Below are 10583 nucleotides of genomic sequence, written 5' to 3'. Positions count from 1 at the left end.
AGTTTTAAATTATGTTTACTATCAGACTAGGGATCTTAAACTTCATCTGGTTATGCTGTGTACTGCATGATAATCACAGAAAACACTCCGACCTGTGGACTGGTGTCACCAGTTTTCCCAGTCGTACCTCTATTGTTCCCTCATTACAGTTCTCCTTTTCATTCTTGTTTGCCTGCTGCCTTCATTATTCTAAAAACAAATCAGCGAGTCATACTTTTTTAACTGTTGCTCCTCTCAAATTGCCCAAATAAACTGTAAGTCATTGAAAATGCTGCATGGAAAATCAAAAGGTTACCAATAATGCATTGCAAAGAATATTGCATTTCTTTTCTTCTGTCATTGGCTAAAGACACTGCTCCATCAAACCAACGTATATCACAAAAAGATCACTGAAAAGTCACCAAATTGTTAGGCATGCTGATACCATTTATGCAAACTCTAACCCCAGCTAGTGTGCGTATAGAATTTGTAGGAGCAGTATGACTGTTGTGAATATATGATTAATTCTCAGACAGTGGTGCAATATTAATGCAGTAAAGGAAAAATGGAGGCTGAAATTGGCAAAAAGCCAATTGTACTGACCAGTAGATCACAAATTTCTGTAGGAAAAGCTGTTGAGAATTGATCAGGTAGCAGTGTTTTAATGTTTAGTTATTGTGTATCTCTGTAGTCGTTATACTAGAAATGTTGGTCCTAACATTTTATGCCGTTACAGTAACATTTTCACTCTGCATGGCTTGTGCATATGCTAAGCAGTTGGGAGAAGTAGAACACAATTGTGCTGTACCTAGGCTTGACATTTGCTCAAGGCAGGAATTTCATTGTGTTGAATGAGAATAAACCGTCTGGCTGGTATAGACTACAGGCAGAAGGAATGTGAGCTATTTGATCCAAATTATTCCCATTCACACTAGTTACAGGGTTTTTATGTTGGTGAAGAACATACATTTAATAATACAAACTGCATACTGAGCTATAGGATTTCTCATATGATAAGCATCCTGCTTCCCATATTAAATGAGCTGTATCATTAACTGCCTTTTTATCATAATGATAATTGTCAAGGGATTCCTCTGGAATAAGTAATGTTCAGCAGAAGTGTTTAACTATTCTGCTGTACTCTGCACTGTAATCAAAACTGTGATTCTTTTGTTTTGTTTTTTTTTAAGAGCATTGATCTCTGTAGAGGTCTGTATACTTGCTCTAGCCAAAACATACTTTCTGTTTGAGCTTCTAATTACTAATGTAATTTTCACTTGGCTCATGTCTTGCAATATATTGTATAAATGTTAATGTATGTATATATAGTTAGTTCTTAACAGACACATTGCAATTTAGGAACTTCATCTCAGACAATCAGACACTGCAGATTTCATTGTTGTAATTGCCAAAAATACAGCATCAATGAACTTGGCCTTCACAACAGTCAGATGCTGTATTTTGACTCCATTCTAAAGAGTTCTGCAAGTCCAGATTCTTCATCCTCAGCATTCAGATGTACTAGAAAGCACACCTCTTCCTCGACAGACTTCTATTATTCTGAAATCGGGGATCTGCATTTCTACCAGTTGAATAGTGGGCCAACAACCAAATACTCTAGGATTTGGAATCAAAGTCAACAGTCAGATACTCTAGAAACAAAAGTACAGTTGGGTGAAAGCAAGCATGCCTTTGACTGGAACATTCAGATCTTCACTACGTTGTGATGTGACTTACGAATTTTGGGATTTGCCTTGCTGCTTTTCAGCCTTTCTGGATTCCAGCATTAACATAGCCCATTGCCAGTCATCCAAACAGCAGTATCTTAGTACTTCTCTGCTCTTGATTTATTAATGTTTGTATATTTAAGGTACTGACAATAGCAGTGGTAACGGTGACAAGAAACATGGCTATAGTCTTGAATCTGTATTGTACATCATCTGCGTTCACTGTAGATGCTCTTGAGGATTTAATCTTGTGTGGTAGCTGTTAATAACTTTGAGATGATCTTGTGTCTAGCTTATAAAAAGTGGAGCAATCTGCTATTGAAGCAGAGTATCCTCTTTTTTTAATCAGTTTTATGAGACTTTTATGCAGTGCTATGGTTTGAGGAATTAAATATTTATGTAATTGCAAATACATAAGGTTATGAGACTGTCCCTCCTAGAAGGTCTTCACTACCAGAATTACTCCCTTTCCACTTCTTGCCTGGCTACCCTGAGAACATGAAAAAACCAAAGGAAAAGAGTTGTACTGCTTTAATAGATACTTCATTGTGAACAAAGTAATGTTTATGATAATGTCTGCTGAAATCTGGACCACAGGTATGGTGCTATGCCTTCAAGTTCACTTCTGTGAAGTAAAGGTTTCACAGAAGTAACTCGTCACTCCATTTGGCAGTAACCCAGGGTATTGTACTTTGGCCAGTAGTGTATCCTTTGTTAAGTTTCTTTCTTTTGTTTTAGTTTGTTTTATTATATTTTTTTATCAATATTGGCATGTATGTAGCAGCACAAACTGTCTGTCTGTGTCTAGCATTCAAAGCCAAATTTGTATTTCCAAAGATGTGTCTTTGTGTTAGCCAATTCTGAGGTCTTGTATTGGCTAACAAGGACTGTGGGGCTTCATTAGATAGCTCTGAACTTAATTTATTTGCCAATCATGTCACTGTGAAGTCAGGTATTGGCTTGAATTTACTGTATATACTGTACCTTTTTTTTTTTCAAAACACGAAGTCTAGATTGTAAGGTGGCATAAGGATGACTGCAATATTTGTTCTGGTTGCAGAGAGGGTTACTTTGACATTGTTTCTTTGAGATATGAAACGCCGATCTCTCACATACACACAAAAGACATATTCACAGGATGATATGCTTCTAAAGAGGTATGGTTTCATTCTCAGTGCAGAGAGAATGTGAAAGGAACAATTGTTTAGGTAAAATGGTTAGATTTGCTTTAGAGTTCCCTTTCTAGCTACAAGATGCCTTTTGTCCTCATTTTTACAGTGTTAACTATGCCTTTTACGAAACCTTGGAGATATTCACAGTTCACATTTGTAGTTCACATACATTGCACTGTTTTCTTCTTTAATTTGTTATGGAATAAAGTCTCATTAAACTCAATGTATATATCTTACAGTTTATCTTCTTAAACATGGTCCCTGCCTGAACTGGTACTATTATGGCACAAATGTTTGTTATCATAACTGCATCTGAAAAGTCGATAGTAGAATATTATGTTAAACCAGTTTCAGGAACATGCACCTAGTAGTTGTGCACATGGCCTCCATATTAGACAAGAAGGAGAGAGTGCATGAAATTATAGTCCACTTCTATTTATCATCATATTTGGAAAATGGTGCATAATACTGAGCATTCACAGTCATTGATTTTATTTACTTATTTATTTTTTGTGACAGCTGGCAGCTGTGTTTTGAAAATATGTGTAGTAAATGTTTGCAACTTTATATTGAGTAGTAATAATGGTACTTAAAAAATTAAATATGTGGACAAAATCACAAAATATTTAAGCAGAAAAAAACATAGCTGTCTGATATGAGGATGAAGACCGGGGAGTTCCGAGTATGATCTAGAGCTGCTAATTAAGTTTTCCTGTTGTAACCCTCTCTTTTGTTTAGTGTACGTTGTCTTCATTATGGTGTGAAGGTGTCTGTTTATAACTCTTTCAGCAGTATTGGCAGTATGCAATATGGTTCATGTCACTGATTTGATAATGCATTTCCGTCACAGTTTGCAATATTACATAGAAAAGCGTTTATTGGGCCCTGTTTATTCCCTTATGATATATGAAGTAAATTGGTGTGTCTGTCTTCTTGTTGTCTGTAAAAGATCTTTCCTGATAAATGGCACAGAGAGCAGCAACAGAATTGATATGTTGGAGATCTAAGGCAGTCTCAGACAAAAAATAATGTAGTTGATATATGAGAGCTAAGACAATTCCACAAATGATAAATGCAGTTTTGGACAAAAATATTATCCAAATTTGTATTCCTCAACTGTCTCATAACTTAGTGTTTCTGCGGTGGTAAGCCCCACTCCACATCCCCATTGTTTGTGAGGTGTGGTAAGGAGAAATTCACTCTCTAGTGATGAAAATGTGATTTAAAGATGTTGCTAAATCCACTGTGCCTTTTAGGAAACTTTGTAAATAACTGGGCGTCTCTTGGCTAATTTTGCATCACTTTCTGCTGTATGTAAGTACAGAGGAGTGATAGAAATTTGTTGTCCTGAATATGTCATGAAGAAGTGTAAACTAATCAAATATTGAGCACTTTCCTTGAAGAATCACATGGTTGGCTCACCCATTCTTTGAATGAGAATGTGACATCCTTTATTGGAAGGTCCCATGATCTGTGATGGTCATAAACTTGTGACAGCACTTGCAATAATATGACACTTAAGCTATATAAGAACACTCACTCTCATTTTTTCCTTCTGCCCTTCTTTATTTTGGCCAGATAAGAACACTCACCCTCATTTTCCTTCCTGCCTTCCTTCTTTCTTTTAGCCAGTTGTATGTTTCAGTTAGATCCTTGCTGTCGGCAGCAAAATTCCTGTATTCTTAAGCCATTGAAGTGTCTGTGCAGGAATTAAATTTCAACCAAATCCACACTGACCTCACCTTGTCAGTTTCAGTTTGACAGCAAAAGTTGTCAAGTAGGATGGATCCTCTACAGAGCCCCAAGTATAAGTCAGAACTTCACTTTAGAGACAGTAACTTGAAGAGTTGGCCAAGGGCTAGCCTTTCTTAAGGGTTAGTCCACATTGAAAGATGCCCTCCAGTTTTCACAGGCATTAAGTTCCTTGGCTATTGAGGACTTGAGTCTATGCTACTTCTCCATAGCAAAGGATGAGGGGACTGGTGGAGGTAGGCCACTGGCCTCCTCCTTGGTGGAAGTGTTCCAGGGTACTAGTACCATCTCTTTCTTAATCAGTTGAGACTAAAAGCATGCCTGCCTAATCTTGGGGAACAGCTTTGTGAGTGACCAGATCATAGAGGGATGCATCTCTGGTCTGAAGCTTCTCTTTCTGGGACGTTCCCTCAGGCTCAGCAGGTCCTACCAATCTTGGCTGTATGTCCATTTGGTGATGGTGTGGAAGAGTCTACAGTCCAAAATCAGAACATTATTTGGTTCCTTATAGAGGGCTGAGTCTCCACCATGAGGTCTGTGGTACTTCACAGCAAAGGACAATAGTTCAGGAGGAGGCCACTTCGGTCTAATGGACTTTTTGCAGTTTTCACTCTTATGCACTGCTTTTGGCATACACAGCATCACCCATGGGATCTCTTACATCTAACATTAACAGTATGTAAGATACTTATTCATTTTTGTCAGTCTGCTTGTTAGCTGTTGCATGTTTATTTTTTCTTTGGGTGGGCTTGGGTCAGCACACATACTGATTTCCCTGCATTTCTGTGTTTTCCTCAGTAGTTCTTAAAGTCCACCATGATTTAGGCTCACACCTCTTCCCACATTTCCAGTCTGCATATCAAGAAGTGGATCATGTGGATACATGGGTCTTCTTTTCTTTGGAACCAGTGATAAAAGATGCATTTCTTGGAATATGTAGATGCACCTTAACTCTACCAACATGGTGTCCACAAGGGCCAAATCCTGGTAAAAGTCTTACAGGTGGCTGGTGAGAGTTGTTATCTAATCACCCTTAGAGCTGCCTTTCTTTTAGTTTGGATGCAGAGATCTCGGCATATTTTGCCCTTACACTGGACAAATAGTCAAAAGTTCTGAACAGGTTTAACAGGAGATTTGCCTATGCTATACTGACGCATAGGGCTCTCAACTGCATGTTTCATCTTGTCCAAATTTCTTTCTTCCCTTGTGGAACTGGCACTTGACAAACTTGAAGACCTCTGAGTTTGGGCCAAAGAGGACATTTTCCTGTCTACAGCTGCTGAGAAAGGCTTCCTTTGTAGTTTACTGTAATTTAATTGTGCAGAAACTCTAGCTAAGCTGCAGACTTCAGAATTTGTGTAGAGTAGTGTGGCTGTGATTGATTTTATTCCTTTGGGAAAGAATTGAGAAAATATTTTGGATTCCCATTTCAAAGGAAGAGTGCCTTTTGGCAGGCAAACCAGGACCTGGTTAATGACCTTCAGGACAAAGGTTTTCTCTTTTCTGAAAGTAGATGTTTTCCCTTCTATCCAGCCATTCCTCCTCTTTCAAAAGAAAATGGAATCCTTATTGCTGCATGTAAAGAATGGCACTACCTGTCTCAGATCCCTCCACACTTAGCCCTTTCCAGGGCTTGTCTCTGCTGGCCATCTCACTGCAGTCCTACCACCCAGTTTGAGTATAACTTGGCTTTGGGATTAGGAGTTCTACCAGTTGCTCTAGCTCAAAAAACTATCTTTCCATGTCTAGCCTGGTTGTAAGGTCATCTTCTATTTGCCGTGGCTTGGAGAACCATTTTTTTAACCAAAAGGATAGGATATGTTCAGCTTCTCTCACATTACAGAATTTACAGGTGTTCACCTTACAGAGTGTCAGTTTGTGGCTTGCCATTGTAGTTTAACTTCTGGAACATGCACAGATTCTGGTTTTGGAGCAACAGAGCCATTGTCTTCTTAGAAGGAGATGGAGGGGAGTTTTGAATCCTGTGTCCCCACTATACAAAGGTTGACCTTTTTGGGTCTGTCATTGTGTCTTATTGTACCTGGATACTTTTGTTGGTTTTTAAGGATGCCTCTTGGATCATGTTGGGAAGGACTTCCCAGGATTTACCAATGGTTTGTTGTGGGGGCATAATTCCCAGTGCAGGGTATTGCCTTTTGTGGATTTCATCAGTGCTCAGAACCTATCAAAGTTTTGGCCATTGTGGCCAAGGCTTTGCAGCTACAGAGTCTCTGTATGACCTTCTTATTGAGTGTTTTGTCAGTTAGGCGCATAGGCTGCAGGCTCTAGACATTAAGGTCAGTTCTTAGTAAGGAGATAATAAGCATATATGCACTGGATCCCTTTTTCAATTTGTTTCATGGACACAGATGCCTATTGAGATTATACAGTGTGATTGCCAAAGGTTGTTTGTGACAGATGGTTAACATGCATTTGATCTCTTTTTCATTTTGTTTCACTAGGCACAGATGCCTATTGAGGTTAAACAATGTGATCCCCAAAGATTGTTTCCAGTGGATGGTTATGAAAATAGTTTGAATCTCATGGAATGGGTGACACGACCTTGCTTTTACTCACTGAGATAACCAAGTACTCTAAAGGAGTGAGACACGCAACTTCTTCTTCTTTAGTAAATACAAAATATTTGGCTGTAGTGTGAGTTGAACCTGTATTATCCTGGTTCTGGAATCAGTCTACTGAGAAATTACCAACTTTGTTCTTGATGCTGTCTAGGCCGTGCACCATCAGTTGAATGACTTTCTCATAGGTGATTGGTGGCTTGAGCATGTCACACTGTGATATGGGGAATTATACCGTTTGAATTTTTATTCCAAGTTGTGCTGTTCTTTGGTTTTGCTGAAACTAGTTTTGCAATTGAGTCAACCCTTTATTCCTGTGCCAACACTCACTCATGGGATCCATGCACCTGTCTGAAATGCACTGTGTCCTTTGTGCCTGGGCTAAGCAACATGTTCATTCCTCCGCAGTGCTCATTTATTTTTTCTCACCATTTGTATGGTGAATGTTCTCTTTGCACTCTTGAAGGGAAAGTGCTCATATCCATTTCTAAAGAAATTCTGCATCAAAAATAATCAGATGGTACACTGTGAGGTATTCTTCTCTGTGGTCTTCCTATGTGGAAACATCACCCAGCTTGCTTGTTCTAGCTTGCATTGTTGTGTATTTGCATCTGCCCTAAGTGCTAATGATTTACTAGCAGTATTTCCCTCTATTGCAAGTTTTTGCTAGACTGGTGGTCTTGCTGCTCACCATCTTACCAAGACAACATTAGGGGATGGATCAGAGAAAAGAACTTCATTAAAGGAACATTGAGACTCGCCATTGGAACATGTGCTTTAACATGATCATGTAGAAGGTTAGGTATCTCGAGTTCAGGCCTGATTCTCCCCTGACTTGGCATCTATTCAGGGTTTGCTGAAAGATTTGAGTCACTATATCGGCTTTTGCATGGTTGGTTGACTTAAATGAAGTAGCAAACAGGTTTCTCCTAAACCCCTGCTTCCTTTTTATTGAGCTAAATCCTAGGTCAGAGTTGTAATTATCTTCACCTATTTGAGTTCCTAACTTTTGGGACGATATTGCTAGTGGTAGTTGAGAATCAAAGACTCTTCTCTAAAAATAGGCATAGAGCTCTAATTCTGGTCCCCAAGGGATTTCTCCTCAGACCACAACTTCTTAAACACTGCTCAGGCTTAAGGAACCCACTATGGCATAAGTTCTTCCTTTCCTTATTATGACAGTTTTCATTCATCCACCAGAGCTAGATTAAAAAACAGTCATTTAGTGGTTAAAACTGAATGTGTACTTGAGAGTTCTTTTTAACAGATAGCTGTAAACTGTAAACTCTAGTATGCTGGGTTCCAAAGGCTATGATTATCTTCATATACAGACTTTTCCAGTGCTGATACTACTAGTACAGGCTTCATTTACAGCAAATACCCTGGCATACAATGCAATCCATGCTTTGTATACTTGCTTATACACTCATTTCAGTGTTCTTTCTTTGGGAAATGGGGAATATAGGGCTCATGTAAAGCATCTGGGCAATAATTAAAAAATAAATAGCACCTTCTTCCTTGTCATAATCTTACATTGCTCCTGAGATCAAGATATCTTGTGATTTTCCTTCAAAATACTGAGAGAGATGATGCATTTTGTGACTCAGTGGAACAATCATTTAGGGAGACCTTCGTGATAATAGTTGCAGCCATAGCCCCACATGGTCCTTCAGCTGCTACATGTTTGTTACCAACACAATTTTTCATACTGTTTTTAAGAGGCATACTGTGTTTGAGGACCGTAAAAAAAAAAATGCCTGTTTGAAATAAGAGAATATGGAATGGCTCCTTCCCCGCTTGCAGCCTGTGGTATGGTTTAGAATATTTTCTGTCTAGAGAAACACCCATCCCTAAGATGTGTGAGGGAGAATGGTTTGGTGTTTGAGTTCCCTTAATTACTTATCCCACACTGCTCATTTATAGATGCCTTTGGTGTTTGATATTCAGGAATAGGCCTCTTCTTCCAGATTCAACAGAACCCACGAGATGAAAATCCATTTCCCCATTGTTTCATTATGTTCATATAATTTAGATACCAGTGACGCTCCAGTCAGTAGAAAATTGCGTTTACAGATCGATGTTCTCTGTCCTTCCTCTCCGTGCAAAAGTCTGAGGCAGGTGGTAGTGAATGTTTCTCTTAGAAGTAAGAACCCATTTATCCACAAAACATACAGACCTTCAAGCAAGACTTCAGTCAAGACAAAATCCAGTTGAATAAAGTAAGTTGTATAACTTAGGAGATGTATGTACCTGCTTAGGCCCAACCTCTCCTTCTTCCACATTAGAGATTTTTGCAAGATATGCCTTTACCTTGGACAGAAAATTGCATTTAGACTGTAGGCCACTGTAAAATCTCATGATTTTGCTAACAGGTTAAGCAGTCAAACGTCTTGTCCTTATGGCCATTCAGTGGTCCCAACAGCCACTGTAGCAGGATATTTGATGTGAGTAGAAATTAGCTGAGAAAAAATTGCTACTTCCCAACTATTTTGGAAACCATTACTGCAGATCATTCAATGACAGGTAAATGTTGGGCAGTTGCTAGAATTGGTTGGGACTCCTTTTCCAATTATCCATAGACCAGGAAGTCCCTCTCCCCATGTTGTCAGCACTGTCCCCTTGTGCAGCACAAGGCATGCCAATCAAACTGGCTTCATTAGTCTGTGTGTTTTGGTTTCTGCTTTTTCACAGTCTTATTTCCCAAGGAAAAAGTAGTAGTATTGGCTAATTCTTGAATTGAATGCCATGAAACTCCACATCAATATATACCAAGAAATGGGGTATCACCCTGTTGGTCATCTTTTCCCTTTTGCTCCAGATTTATATGATGCAGCAGATGGAGTGAACATCTTTTAGCCTATCATAGTAATCTAAAAACATGAGAGTTCTGCATTTTTCTTTGGAATTTTTGCACCTTTCAGACAGAATGTTGCCCTTTGGGCTGTCATCAAGGCCATTGGTATTTAAGTGTTTCACAGTACTAGCAATGGGTTTTCAGCAAGGAATTTCCTAACGTTTCTGACTGGCCCTCCCAAGAACTCATTGCTGTCTGACCTTTTGATTGTGTTGCTTTAGCCCATTTCCTTAGGCATCATCTTCGTCTGAGACTTCCTATTTCCATTCATTGTGTTGTAAGGAAGACCATTTCAAATAAAAAGAAAGTGGTTATAGGGTTTCTCAGGGGCCAGTCCTGCTGGAACTAATGCTCATAATTATTGTATAAGACAGCATGACTGGTATTTAGAATAAGAGCAACCTGTTGAGAGATACAATGTAAGGCACCAAGCCTGAAACTGGGCATTACGAAAAGCATTGGCTGAGAATTATAATATCATACTTAATGCAAGGAACTGTGAAGTACTTCACCTTCCTCT

Source organism: Protopterus annectens, chromosome 4.part0 (genome assembly GCF_019279795.1).
Source record: "Protopterus annectens isolate FY-2018-M chromosome 4.part0, PAN1.0, whole genome shotgun sequence".
Taxonomy (NCBI): domain Eukaryota; kingdom Metazoa; phylum Chordata; order Ceratodontiformes; family Protopteridae; genus Protopterus; species Protopterus annectens.
The sequence above is the reverse complement of the archived record's forward strand: the minus strand, read 5'-3'. Positions refer to the sequence as shown.